We start from the raw sequence: 15,849 nt of genomic DNA, 5'->3' as shown, positions 1-15,849 counted from the left end.
TGTGCTAGTTACAGTTTGTCCATAACGAACACCATGTTCAAGCATAAGGGTGTCCATCAGTGCACATGGCACCAGGACACCCTAGGCCGGAGGTCGATGATCGACTTTGTAGTCGTTTCATCCGACCTCCGGCCATATGTCTTGGACACTCGGGTGAAGAGAGGGGCGGAGCAGTCAACTGATCACCACCTGGTGGTGAGTTGGATCCGATGGCGGGGGAAGAAGCTGGACAGACTCGGCAGACCCAAACGTACTGTGAGGGTCTGTTGGGAATGCTTGGCCGAATCCCCTGTCAGAGAGATCTTCAATTCCCACCTCCGGCAGAGCTTCGACCAGATCCCGAGGGAGTCTGGAGATATTGAGTCCGAGTGGACCATGTTCTCCACCTCCATTGTCAACACAGGCACTCGGAGCTGTGGCCGTAAGGTCTCCGGTGCCTGTCGAGGCGGCAATCCCCGAACCCGGTGGTGGACACCGGAAGTAAGGGATGCCGTCAAACTGAAGAAGGAGTCCTACCGGGCCTGGCTGGCTTGTGGGACTCCTGAGGCGCCCGGGTGGTTGTGGAGGCAAAAACTCGGGCCTGGGAGGAGTTCGGTGAGGCCATGGAGAAGGACTATCGGTCGGCCTCGAAGAGATTCTGGCAAACCTTCCGGCGCCTCAGGAGGGGGAAGTAGTGCCCTACCAATGCTGTTTACAGTGGAGGTGGGCAGCTGTTGACCTCGACTGGGGATATCACCGGACGGTGGAAGGAATACTTCGAGGATCTCCTCAATCCCGCCGTCAATCCCGCCATCACGTCTTCCATTGAGGAAGCAGAGGCTGAGGGCTCGGAGGCGGACTCGTCCATCACCCGGGCTGAAGTCACCGAGGTAGTCAAGAAACTCCTCGGTGGCAAGGCACCGGGGGTGGATGAGATCCGCCCTGAGTACCTCAAGTCTCTGGATGTTGTGGGGCTGTCTTGGCTGACACGCCTCTGCAACATCGCGTGGCGGTCGGGGACAGTACCTTTGGACTGGCAGACCGGGGTGGTGGTCCCTCTTTTCAAGAAGGGGGATCGGAGGGTGTGCTCCAACTATAGGGGGATCACACTTCTCAGCCTCCCTGGGAAAGTCTATGCCAGGGTACTGGAGAGGAGAATCCGGCCGATAGTAGAACCTCGGATTCAGGAGGAACAGTGTGGTTTTCGTCCCGGTCGTGGAACACTGGATCAGCTCTATACCCTCTACAGGGTGCTGGAGGGTTCATGGGAGTTTGCCCAACCAATCCACATGTGCTTTGTGGATTTGGAGAAGGCATTCGACTGTGTCCCTCGCGGCGGCCTGTGGAGGGTGCTCCGGGAGTATGGGGTCCGGGGCCCTTTGCTAAGGGCTATCCGGTCCCTGTACGACCGGAGCAGGAGCTTGGTTCGGATTGCCAGCAGTAAGTCAGACTTGTTCCCGGTGCGTGTTGGACTCCGGCAGGGCTGCCCTTTGTCACCGGTTCTGTTCATAATTTTTATGGACAGAATTTCTAGGCGCAGCCAGGGGCCGGAGGGGGTCAGGTTTGGGGACCACACGATTTCATCTCTGCTCTTTGCGGATGATGTGGTCGTGTTGGCCTCATCAAACCAGGACCTCCAGCATGCGCTGGGACGGTTTGCAGCCGAGTGTGAAGCGGCCGGGATGAGAATCAGCACCTCCAAATCCGAGGCCATGGTCCTCAGTCGGAAAAGGGTGGCTTGCCCGCTTCAGGTTGGTGGAGAGTTCCTGCCTCAAGTGGAGGAGTTCAAGTATCTCGGGGTCTTGTTCACGAGTGAGGGAAGGATGGAACGGGAGATTGACAGACGGATCGGTGCAGCTTCTGCAGTAATGCGGTCGCTGTACCGGTCTGTCGTGGTGAAGAAGGAGCTGAGCCGTAAGGCGAAGCTCTCGATTTACCGGTCAATCTACGTTCCTACTCTCACCTATGGTCATGAGCTTTGGGTCATGACCGAAAGGACAAGATCCCGGATACAAGCGGCCGAAATGAGCTTTCTCCGCAGGGTGGCTGGGCGCTCCCTTAGAGATAGGGTGAGAAGCTCGGTCACTCGGGAGGAGCTCAGAGTAGAGCCGCTGCTCCTCCACATCGAGAGGGGTCAGTTGAGGTGGCTCGGGCATCTTTTCCGGATGCCTCCTGGACGCCTTCCTGGGAAGGCGTTCCGGGCATGTCCCACCGGGAGGAGACCCCGGGGAAGACCTAGGACACGCTGGAGAGACTATGTCTCCCGGCTGGCCTGGGAACGCCTCGGTGTCCCCCCGGAAGAGCTGGAGGAAGTGTCGAGGGAGAGGGAAGTCTGGGCATCCCTGCTTAGACTGCTGCCCCCACGACCCGGCCCCGGATAAGCGGTAGAAAATGGATGGATGGACATGTGATTCGGACATGATGCTACATGCACTGCGCTCCTTCCTCTCCGCTCGTCTCAGGTAAATAATGCGTCTTCCAGCCCAGCGGTCGGAGTCGCGCGTTCATGTGTTTTGGGGGCGTGGCTTTGGAAGGAGCCCAGAAGGGAGAGGGTGGACTGAATGGAAATAATGAGCTGTCTTTAAAACAGTCGTTAGAGGTCTACATACACTCGATTTTTATACTTTCTTTTTCAGAATACTTACATTTTAATTATGTATTGATATATACATAAAGTTTAAACAAATTTGAAAAATAAGTTTTTTAGCCCATTCCTACCTACCCCAGCTTTAATCAAACTTTATTTGTGTGTAATTATGCATATAACTGTAACGTTATGTTTCATTAATCGTTACCTGTCATAATTGATATCTCTGTAATCCTCTCCATCTCACGGAGACGAATCTTGACTGCAAAGTACAATAATATGCATTTGTTCCAGGAAATATCATATTTCTAAGTATGAATCCTTTCCCTCATAAGACATATGGTACAAGGGGGCGTGTTTTTCTTTACACAAAGAGACTTCTCCCGCGTCAGATCAGAAGACCTGATTCGCTGTTGTTACAAACAGGGCGTAAAACAGATGTCTGTTAAAAGAACGAGACCCCCACTCTTCTCTCATCGATCCCGCTGATCCCACTTCCTCGCTTCTCCGGTCCCTGACCTCCTCCTCCTTCTCCATGTGCAGCGCTGGACAGGCCTTGCCTTGGCCTCTGGGACGCAAACCCCCGCATCATGTAAAAGCCTGCCGTCTTTGCAACCAAGATTTTCAACCTCTCCCGCCCACGGGAGACGCACCCGACTTTCTCGGTAATATTACATCCAGTGAGCCTTTTTAAACTTCGCGGCACTGGAAGACGCAGCGGAAAACAGGACACCACCCTCGCTTCCTGCCTCAGCATCACTCGAAAGAGCACAGAATTCTGCAAGTACATAAAAGCTGTTTCCAGGTGTCTCGTGAACCTAGGTTTCTGTATGTAATAATTACTAGCTTTTCCCTCCTCTCTATTTCTTTCTTTCTTTCTTTCATTTCATTCTGATCATGTTATGTTTTATGTTTTGGTTCGGTTAAGTGTTTGTTTGTTTATTGTTTGCATTTTTACGTACGTTTATATTTGTAGCTCATATAATCTCTAGTTTTACATTTATTAAAATCCATGGAATACTTTTCACTGTCTCTGTATAAAGCCTACCTTATAAGTCAATGAATCTAAAAGATCTAAGCTACAAGCTCGATATTAGACTACATTCAGTAGTTTTAATTAATAAACTCAGAAAGTTTAATGTTCGTGGCCAGAACATAAACTTTAGTGGAGTTTGTGAATACCCCTTCTTAACTGTACTGATCTTACATCTACTCGCTGGACGAATTAAAGGTTGGTCAGACCAGTTACAGAACAAGGTAATCTCGATAATTGATAAAATAAATGTACATGCGACTTATGAATTATGACCATGAGTCATAAATATTAATATTCCCAGAATTCCCCATATTCTTGAGCTAATTCACATTTACCCAGAGTCGTATACGCTACACACAGTAACACAATCTCGCACAGTAACACACAGTAAGGCACACATACATACACACACTCTCACTCACTCTCGCACACTCTCAGACAGTAACACACAGTAACACACACATACATACGCACACTCTCACACACATACATACACACTCTCACACAGTAACACACATACGCACACTCTCACACAGTAACACACAGTAACACACACATACACACACTCTCACACAGTAACACACACATACGCACACTCTCACACACTCTCGCACAGTAACACACACATACATACACACTCTCACACACACTCTGACACAGTAACACACACATACATACGCACACTCTCACACACTCTCGCACACTCACACTCTCGCACACTCTCAGACAGTAACACACAGTAACACACACATACATACGCACACTCTCACACACATACATACACACTCTCACACAGTAACACACATACATATGCACACTCTCACACACTCACACACAGTAACACACAGTCTCACACAATCTCACACAGTAACACACAGTAACACACACATACATACGCACACTCTCACACACTCTAACACACACACTCACACAGTAACACACACATACATACGCACACTCTCACTAGGGGTGGTGAAAAAAATCGATTATTGATTAATCGCGAGTATGTTGTGGACGAGTATGAATCGATTATTAAATTTTCAAAAATCGATTTTTATTTATTTAAAAAAAAAAGAAGAACCAGAAACGAGCAACCAACCGATCCACCCAGCTCCATTTGGGCTCAAAGCAAGCGTGATGATTCATTTTGGTTTTCATGGCAGGAGCTCTAAACATGTTGATAAAACGCATGCCGTCTGTCGACATTGCCACACTAAACTGAAGTACTGCGGCAATACGAGCAACTTGAGGGCCCACCTTTCCCGCTTTCATCCAGAGGAGGCAGGGTGGGTTAAAGACGACCGCCTGAAGCCCGTCATCCCACCGAATCAGCGCACTCTCCACGATATGACAAAATTGGCCCCAGGCTCGGAGAAAGCTAAGAAAATCACAACGTCGATATCTTATTTTATAGCTAAAGATATGAGGCCATACAGTGTGGTTGAAAACCAAGGCTTCCGCTACATGGTCCACAGTATGGAGCCAAGGTATGTGATACCATCCCGGAGCTTTTTTACACACAAGTCGATTCCTATTCTTTACGAGGAGTAAAGTTTTTAGTGCAAGTGTCCCTCAAGTCTGCTCCCAGGGTAGCAATAACTTGCGATGCCTGGACCTCCAGAGCCACCGTCTCATATGTGACCGTTACAGCTCATCATGTCAACAGTGAGTGGAAGCTAATTTCATACGTGCTTCAGACGAGAGCTATGGATGATAGCCACACGGGCGCTAATATTTGCGAGTTTCTCAAAGCTGTGGCGGACGAGTGGGGGATAGAGACACACGACCTGGTTCTAGTCACCGACAACGCTTCAAATATGAACGTGGCTGCAGAGCTTGGCAACTTTCTACATGTCCGTTGTTACGCTCACACCCTAAACCTCGCCTGCCAACGAGCGCTGAAGTTGCCCGCTGTAGCCCGACTGTTGGGTCGAGTCAGACGGATCACCGCCTTCTTCCACCGCAGCACCACAGCCAGTCATGTGCTGGAACAAAAGCAGGCCCTACTCGGTAAGCAAAAGGCTTAAAATTAATTTAAAAAATAAAATATTTACCTTTGTAATAGAAGTGAATCTATTTTAACGGTTGCATTCAAAGCAAGCTTTTTATTAGTTTCTAAATTACCAGTAGGCTATTTAAAAATATAATTCCTTATATAGGCTACTAGTAATTAGCTTTTCTTCTTCTTTTTTAATTTTACCAGAACTGCCTAAACACAAACTGAAGACAGATGCTCCAACAAGGTGGAATAGTGGCTTTGACATGGTTGATCGGTTCCTTAAACAGCAGCCTGCCATCTGCGCTGCGCTCCTCTCCCCTCAAGTAAGTATGGGATTTAAGATTTAATCAGACCTAGTAGCAAGCCAAGGTGTGAAAAATATTTTAGTTAATTGAAATTTAAAAAAAAAACTAGACTTTAAGTTTAGAATAAAAATATTATAAAAAAATATGATATTGTACACACAAAACTAACAAAAAAACAAAAAAACAAAAAAAAAAAAAAATATATATATATACACAGAAAATGTCTTTAGTTTTGTTTGTCAATTTGACACGACAGCCTTGAGGAGGCACTGGTGCATGTGTTTGAGACTTAGTCTAAATGACTGAGTCGTTGTGTTGGCGTGAATGGAGAACTCTTATAGCATACAGTGTTGTTAATTCCTTTATTTTAACTTTTCCTGTTCTCAATTCCCATCATCCTTACAGGTGAGAAAAGGTGCGCATGACATCTGCACACTGAGTGAGGGAGACGTGTCCGGCGCTGAACACCTTGTGAAGACCCTCAAGCCCATGAAATTGGCCACCACCACAATGTCTGAGGAAAGCATGCCTACTCTCTCAATCATCGCCCCACTACAGACACAGCTCCTGGCCGACTTCACCCCTGCACCAGAGGATGATCCGATGACCCGGGAAATCAAGCATGCCATTCGGGAAGATCTGAAGAAGAGATACACATCTACAAAAGAGAGGCACACACTCCATACAGCTTCTTGCCTGGATCCTCGCTTTAAAGCTCTCCCATTCCTTTCAGAGGATGAAAAAGTGGAGACATACAGCAGAGTGACTACAGAGGCTGCATCATCCCTCGAGGTATTCTCTCTTTTGATATTAATAATTCTACTTTTTTAGAGAATGATTAATTAATGATCTGATTAATAGAATGCTTTGTATCAGTTGTGTGCTTTGTATGCTTTGTGTCTTATTTCACTGCTTCCCTGTGTTAGGTGATGAGGCAAGAGGCTGAAGTCCCTGAGGGGGAAGGTGACGGTGAGGAGGATGATGCAGTTCAGAAGGTTTGCGACGAAGCCCTGAAGCTGGATGAAGATGGCCCTTTCACGCCCTCTACCTCAAGACCATCTTCTCTGACTGCACTGCTGGGCCAAATATTTAATGTTGCTGTCACCACAGCAGAGCCCAAGTCGGCACACACCAGGGCTGAGGAAGAGGTTCGCATGTATCTGGAGGCCCCTTCACTTCCTCTCACCGATGACCCCCTTGAGTGGTGGAGCACCAACCATCATGTGTATCCTCTCCTAGCTAAGCTGGCCAAACGATATTTATGTATACCAGGTACGAGCGTTGCTGCAGAGAGAGTGTTCTCCACTGCGGGAGGCATTGTGTCAGCACAACGGAGCACACTCACGCCACAACATGTGGACCAGCTGGTCTTCCTCCATAAGAATCTGGTCATTCCAGAGCTATGAATGTTTAGTACAACTTAATTACTCACAAGTTAGTGTGTTGCATTTTGTCACTGTGTTCTACAGTACAGTATATAAGCTGAAGCTACAGTAAGTTGTTAAAAAATGTTCATTTTGTCTTCTTAATGATTAAATTAGACAATTTTGATCTACTTCTTAAAGGAAATAAGGTTCCTAAAGTTCAACTTGAGTCACAACACAATGTGATGTATTCATTTCTGTGTTCTACAGAACATAAGCTTCATACAAATAATTCTGAAGTTATAACTACACGACACAGAAAGTGCTTTGAGTTGTTGTTACTCAATAAAAAAGTTAAGTAATTCAGCAGCTGACTTTTTTTTAATACTGCAATCACTTTGTAGTGTATTTTCGTTTACTGTTGTGAAATGGAAAATCAATAATCGCTAATCGAGAATCGTTAATAATCGAAAATCGACTGTAATCGAATCGGGACTTCAATAATCGTAATCGAATCGAATCGGGAAATCAGACAGATTAACCACCCCTAACTCTCACACACTCTAACACACACACTCACACAGTAACACACAGTAACACACACATACATACGCACACTCTCTCACACACACACACACACACACACACACCCTCACACAGTAACACACAGTAACACACACATACATACGCACACTCTCACACGCATACGTACGCACACTCTCACACACCCTCACACAGTAACACACAGTAACACACACACATACATACGCACACTCTCACACACATACATACGCACACTATCACACACTCTCACACAGTAACACACACATACATACGCACACTCTCACACGCATACATACGCACACTCTCACACAGTAACACACACATACATATGCACACTCTCACGCATACATACGCACACTCTCACACACTCTCACACAGTAACACACATACGCACACTCTCGCACACATACGCACACTCTCACACAGTAACACACTCTCGCACAGTAACACACAGTAACACACACATACATACACACACACACTCTCACAAAGTAACACACACATACGCACACTCACACACAATAACACAAACATACGCACACACACTCTCACCCAGTAACACACACTCTCATACACATACGCACACTCTCATACACATACGCACACTCTCACACACTTTCACACAGTAACACACATACGCACACATACGCACACTCTCACACACTCACACAGTAACACACAGTAATACACACATACGCACACTCTCACACACTCTCACACAGTAACACACAGTAACACAGACATACATACGCACACTCTCACACAGTAACACACACATACGCACACTCTCACACACTCTCACAAATACAATTCAAATCCAAAATCCATTTTTCTCCCCTCTCAATCTGTTAATTTTCTGTTGATGACTATACTAGACCACAGCGTATTAATGACAGGAGAGGAGTTTAAGGCCCACAGCTGTAACATCTGCCTACAACGTTCTCACTGCAGTATTCTCTGATCGTTGATTCGCTGAAACCTGATACGTCAGTTGTGTGTGAAAAGTTCAGAGAGAGTTCGGAGCCACGGATGCGCGTTTGAAAGTTTGGATGACAATCAAGGTAAGCAGATAATAAAATGGTGTACAGACGTAGCCTTGTCTAATCAGTCTGTGTGCCGAGAGTACAGACTTTAACTATAGTTGCGAACGTTATCTGACGTGCGTTATGTGGGCTAGCTATTTGCTCAATAAAAATATGCTCATCGAACAAATTACGTTTTGGCAAATCGGGAAAGTGGCATTTTAAAATTCCCTTATGATCAAAGGTTGCCCAGATTGTGTTGAGCCTGCCACACTCAAATGCGGATGCTGGCGAACCTTTTCAGTTATTGGCCTAAACAAGACACAAGCTGTTTCTCAATGTCAAGGAAGGATCCTCGGAAGCCAGAATTTCGAGGATGCTACGTCATCGACATCCGTTGAAGGACTGTTCCAATGTCGAGGATCCTCGGAATTTCAACCGAGGACTGAGTCCTCCGTTCGAAAAATATCCCATATACAGGAAAGGATGCATATGTGTAGCCTTTGCGCTCTTCGCGCTCTCAAATCACCCACAATCCTATGCGCGCAGCTTTGCTATCTTTTTCAAAAAATTCTAAATGTCGGACGTTAACGGAGTCGGAGCGTTAACTGCGCAATATGCTTTCAAATGTAAGTATATTTTAAGTTACCAAACATTTGTTTTAAAAAATAATTACATCCATTAAGTTATGGGTCAAATTGACCTGCACTGTTTAAACACACTTGACAGTCAAAGAATCAATATGATTAAAAAGGAGTTTATTGATTTAAAAACAGTGAACAGAACTGCGTCCATAGCAACGCTCTGTTTTTCATTTTCACTGACGTAATGACGCAATGACGTGCACTTGCTAGCCTGTTCCAGAGCCGTTGAAAAACGTGTTCTCCGAATGCTAAAGAGGAGCCTCGCCTAGCCTCTGAAGGAAGTGACTTGGAAGGACCAGTCCTGCCAAGGAAGTATCCTTGACATTGAGAAACACCTTGATACCAGGAACAGACTGTCACTTGGTGGCACCCTGTGAGTGATGGGAAGTTCGGATCATTTTACTGACTCGCTTGTTCTACCTCGTTCATTAAAATGAACTAATCTTTTTTCGAGTCATTTCGTTCATTTAAGGGGCTTTAAATGTTATACTTTTAACAGCCAAATTCCCCGAACACATACACCTATGCAGTCTTTATCATATTCTGAATTAAAGAATCATTATAATGCAGTCAAAAATAATTTACAGGGAACATACATGCTTACTTTACCTTCCGAGTCTTTTGTTCATTTGTCACGTGACAGACACATTACGGTTCATGAACGGATTGAACCCAACACTGCCACTGTGGCATAGGCTACAACAGGCCTAATCATACCTGTCAACACTCCCGGTTTCCCCGGGAACAGGGACACCCGAGAAAGTCAAAATAGAAAGCAAAATTTATTAACAAAATAGAACTATACAGAAAAAAAACAAAAAAAAACAACGTACAACGGTAACAGTGAACAAATTCATAATCCGTGCACGCTGTTTCGCAATCGTTGTTTTGTAAATCGTTCTTTCGCAATAGTTGTTTGTAATATTCAGTTCCTGTGAAAAATTGTGAAATACTGTTCCAATAGGTGAAGTTACACAACAATATGCTGATTGATTACATAAAATATTTGGATGTAATATTCAGTTTCAGTGAAAACCTGATCCAGTTAATGGGAGTAGGTGATGTGCAATATTCAGTACCAGTAAACTCCACCCGCTGGAACAGTTTCTCACAATAACTGAATATTACACAACATCACCTGTTCAGTTTTGAAAACTGTAGCCTACTCACAGATTTGTGGCCTATACCTTATTTTAGAAATCTGTTTTTCTGTATATTGATTTGTTGTGTATTGTTAAGATGAATACAACTGTCTTAACTGAATTTTTCTATGATTTGGCGATGGGGTGTGTAATGTATAGATGACATGAAACTGCATGTGATTAAACTGAAACCCACCCAGGTCTCCCGTATTTTGGTACCCAAATGCTGACAGGTATGGGCCTAATGTGTGAAACTTGTGTGTTGTGGTTTTCTGGGGAGGTAGAGTAACTATTATGTGTCCCTTTTGTTTTGAGATTTCTTATTGTTCTGATGTTGTTGTTTTACATGTTTGTTATTTAATCACCTCTATCTTAATTTTTTTATAGTGCAATTTTTAATAAATTAATTGTACATTTTGAAAACACGTTTCCATTCTATTAGTTTTTTTCTTTTTTTCCCCATAAATCAGGGTTTATACTAAGTAAACAAGGACTGACATTTTTAAAATTAGGGTTGCCAAAAAATTTCTCCGCGCGTGTGCGCGCTGAAGTTTTACAGAGTCTCACTCCAGCCAAAGTCCCAAAGTTGGCAACCCTGATGTTATTGATCGCCATGGAACTGAAAGTTTCCTCATTCCTCAAAACACAAAAGAACACTTGATTTAGTGTCTGTAAGGGCAATCAGACGCAGAGACAGAAGTACACATAAGTGTGTTGACAAAATATATCATCATAATGTAATACCTGTACATATTTACTGAGACTTGTATTTGGGTCAGTGACGTGCCGCACTGATTTGCACTTCCAGGAGCAATAAATATTTTATATTTATATAAAATAGGTTTAAAATTATATATATGCTTTAATCTCACATCATTTGTCCTCCTCACTGTTCATAATTGTGTGAAAAATTCAAAAATAGGTAACTTTTAGACTATTAATGTGGTCAAATGTCATACGGTCAAACGGAATTCACTTAAAGTTATTTAAGACAATTGCATTTAAAATGATTAAAAATGTTTAGAAATGACCAAATTTTTCATTTGGCATATTTTTTCAAGTCTTAAGATAAGCATATTAAAGTATCAGTAAGATAGACCTTTAAGAAATGTCATTAGTATCTAAAACAAATTGTTCCGCAAAGACACATTTTCCCTATGTCATACGGTAAAACAAAGTTTGGAAGCCATTTTGGAACTGAATATTAATGACTTAAGTCATGTGACATGTGATGATATCACTCAGAGGACCCCTGAAGATCAGCCAAGTTGAAGGTAAGTTTAAGATTTTGCTCCTAAATTTCAGGTAATTTCACCTTTTCCAAGTGTGTTACCATGTGTCACAGATTTGGGTGTCATATGGTCAAACGTCAAAAAAGGGTTTAATACATTTAAAATTTGAAAAAATATTGATTTACAGGTGAAATATAAAGTTTAAAAGTCAAGATCAAGGGTAAAGGTGGAAAGAGGTGGCCAAGCAACTGCCTATTATAAATGACAAAGCATGAAACTGTCATAAGGGCAAACAAAAAATGTCATACGGACAAACGATTTTACCGTATGACATGTTGTTATACCATATGACACAGAGCATTTAACTGAATTATTTAGATATTTCTTAATTGTTTTATCACATATATAGTTTGTACAACTACTATGAATTAATATTAACATATATAATATATTTATGCCTATTTCAAGCATTTTTTCACATTATTACAGATGCCTCTTTCTAGTAAGGAGAGGGGTGCACGTTTCCGTGCAAGGCTAAGGGCAGATCCTGCAGCTAGAGAGGAGAACCTAGCCAAGAGGAGGGAAAGGTATAACTGTGAGAGTATATGATACGTCTCAGATATACTCGTCTCAGATATACTCGTCTCAGAAATAATTGTCTGGCGTACTCGTCTCAGACATACTCGTCTGAGATATACTCGTATCAGAAATACTCGTCTCGGAAATATTTGTCTCAGAAATAATTGTCTGGCATACTCGTCTCAGACATACTCGTCTGAGATATACTCGTCTCAGATATACTCGTCTCAGATGTACTTGTCTCAGAAAAAATTGTCTGGCATACTCGTCTCAGACATACTCATCTCAGATATACTCGTCTGAGATATACTCGTCTCAGAAGTACTCATCTCAGATGTACTCGTCTCAGATGTACTCGTCTAAGATGTACTCGTCTCAGATATACTCGTCTCAGAAATACTCGTCTGAGATATACTCGTCTCGGAAATACTCGTCTCACATATACTCATCTGAGATATACTCGTATCAGAAATACTCGTCTCAGATATACTCGTCTCAGAAATAATTGTCTGGCATACTCGTCTCAGATATACTCGTCTCAGAAATAATCACCTCAGATGTACTCATCTCAGAAATAATTGTCTGGCATACTCGTCTCAGATATACTCGTCGTCTCAGATATACTTGTCTGAGATATACTCGTCTGAGATATACTCGTCTGAGACATACTCGTCTCAGAAATACTCGTCTCAGAAATACTCGTCTCAGATGTACTCGTCTCAGATGTACTCGTCTTAGAAGTACTCGTCTAGATATACTCGTCTCAGACATACTCATCTCAGATATACTCATCTGAGATATACTCATCTCAGAAGTACTCATCTCAGATGTACTCGTCTCAGAAGTACTCATCTCAGATGTACTCGTCTCAGATGTACTCATCTCAGATGTACTTGTCTCAGATATACTCGTCTCAGATATTCTCGTCTGAGATATACTCGTCTCAGATATTCTCGTCTGAGATATACTCGTCTCAGAAATACTCGTCTGAGATATACTCGTCTCGGAAATACTCGTCTCGGAAATACTCGTCTCAGATGTACTCGTCTCAGATGTACTCGTCTTAGAAGTACTCGTCTAGATATACTCGTCTAGATATACTCATCTCAGATATACTCATCTGAGATATACTCGTCTAGATATACTCGTCTCAGACATACTCATCTCAGATATACTCATCTGAGATATACTCATCTCAGAAGTACTCATCTCAGATGTACTCATCTCAGAAGTACTCATCTCAGATGTACTCGTCTCAGATGTACTCATCTCAGATGTACTTGTCTCAGATATACTCGTCTCAGATATTCTCGTCTGAGATATACTCGTCTCAGAAATACTCGTCTGAGATATACTCGTCTCGGAAATACTCGTCTCACATATACTCATCTGAGATATACTCGTCTCGGAAATACTCGTCTCGGAAATACTCGTCTCAGATATACTCGTCTCGGAAATACTCGTCTCGGAAATACTCGTCTCAGATATACTCGTCTCAGAAATAATTGTCTGGCATACTCGTCTCAGACATACTCGTCTCAGAAATAATCACCTCAGATGTACTCATCTCAGAAATAATTGTCTGGCATACTCGTCGTCTCAGATATACTTGTCTGAGATATACTTGTCTGGATATACTCGTCTCAGACATACTCGTCTCAGATGTACTCATTTCAGATGTACTCGTCTTAGAAGTACTCGTCTCAGATATACTCGTCTCAGATATACTCGTCTTTATATACTCGTCTCAGACATACTCATCTCAGAAATACTCGTCTCAGAAATACTCGTCTCGGATATACTCGTCTCAGAAATACTCGTCTCAGATATACTCATCTTAGATATACTCGTATCAGAAATACTCGTATCAAAAATACTCGTCTGAGATATACTCGTCTCGGAAATACTCGTCTCACATATACTCGTATCAGAAATACTCGTCTCAGAAATACTTGTCTCGGATATACTCGTCTCAGAAATACTCGTCTCAGAAATACTCGTCTCAGATGTACTCGTCTCAGATGTACTCGTCTCTGATATACTCGTCTCAGATATACTCGTCTCAGATATTCTCGTCTCAGATATTCTCGTCTCAGATATTATCGTCTGAGATATACTGAGATATATATGTGTGTGTTACTGTGTGAGAGTGTGAGTGCCAGAGCAGCAAACGTCCAATAAACACACACTCACTCACAGCCTAACACACCCAGTCAGACCTACACACACACACACACACACACACACACACACACACACACACACACACACACACACACACACACACTTACTCACAGCCTAACACACCCCATCACACCTACACACATGTTAGGGATGTCCCGATCCGATCACATGATCGGAAATCGGGCCCGATCACGTGTTTTCAGACTCGATCGGAATCGGACGTTACCTCCCGATCAGGACTCGGATATATATATTTTCATTATTTTTTAACACATCAATATTTATGCGGTGGCACAGAGTTACGCGGGTTTCACACTGCACGCGTTAGTAAGCAGCGCAGGAGCAGGACACGTGCGTTTTGCTTTCACACTGGCAGCGTTTGTCACGCGCGGCTGAACCGCGGGTTGTGTAGGCTACAGACAGAGTACCATAATGGATAAGTTGGCATTGCTTTTTTTCGTTTTCAAATACATTTAAGAGAAAAGACTTGTCAAGAAGCTTATTTTATTAATAATTTCATTTATATAACTTTTGTTTCATCTTTGATTTTATTGTTATGGCAACAAGTTTGTTTTTGGACATTTGTTTTCTTTTTAAATTGCTGTTGGTCATTTGATTGACTGTTTAAAACACAATAGATATCACCAATGCACTTTTTGGATAAAACTGCGGTGTATTTTGGCCATGATCAATGTATTGTCACTTTAATTCAGCAAAAGCGGCGCAGCAAAAATAGACTCGGCGCCGAAACGATCGCGGCACTGCTGCTCTGCTCTACTACGCACTGCCGCGCCGCCTCTGCGCGCGGTGTGAATGCTCTAAAGCCTGGTTTAATCTGTTAACATGGGCGGCGAAAAAAAATACGCGCTGCACGCTCTGCTAACAGTGCAGTGTGAAACCGGCTTAAGAGTTAGGAGTGTAGTTCCTAAAAGCACATTACTGGCTTTGCAAACACTTTTATTTTTTATTTGTTTACATGCCTGCCGGGTATTTTAAGTTGAGGTGCTATTTGTTTATATATTAGACTTTTTTTATATTTACTGTTGCACTAAAGTCCAAAAGTGAAGAATGTATGTATTACTTGATTGTTCAAGCTACCTCACAGAAGTGCTCTGTTTGTTAACAGAGTTGTTGAATGTTAAAATAAGGTGAATTAAATAAAAAATAAGGAACATCCTGGATCTGTTTTTTCGCTCTTCTTTATTCTTTTTT

This window comes from Squalius cephalus, assembly GCF_949319135.1.
Source record: "Squalius cephalus genome assembly, chromosome: 20".
NCBI lineage: Eukaryota > Metazoa > Chordata > Actinopteri > Cypriniformes > Leuciscidae > Squalius > Squalius cephalus.
This window is presented reverse-complemented; position numbering follows the sequence as displayed.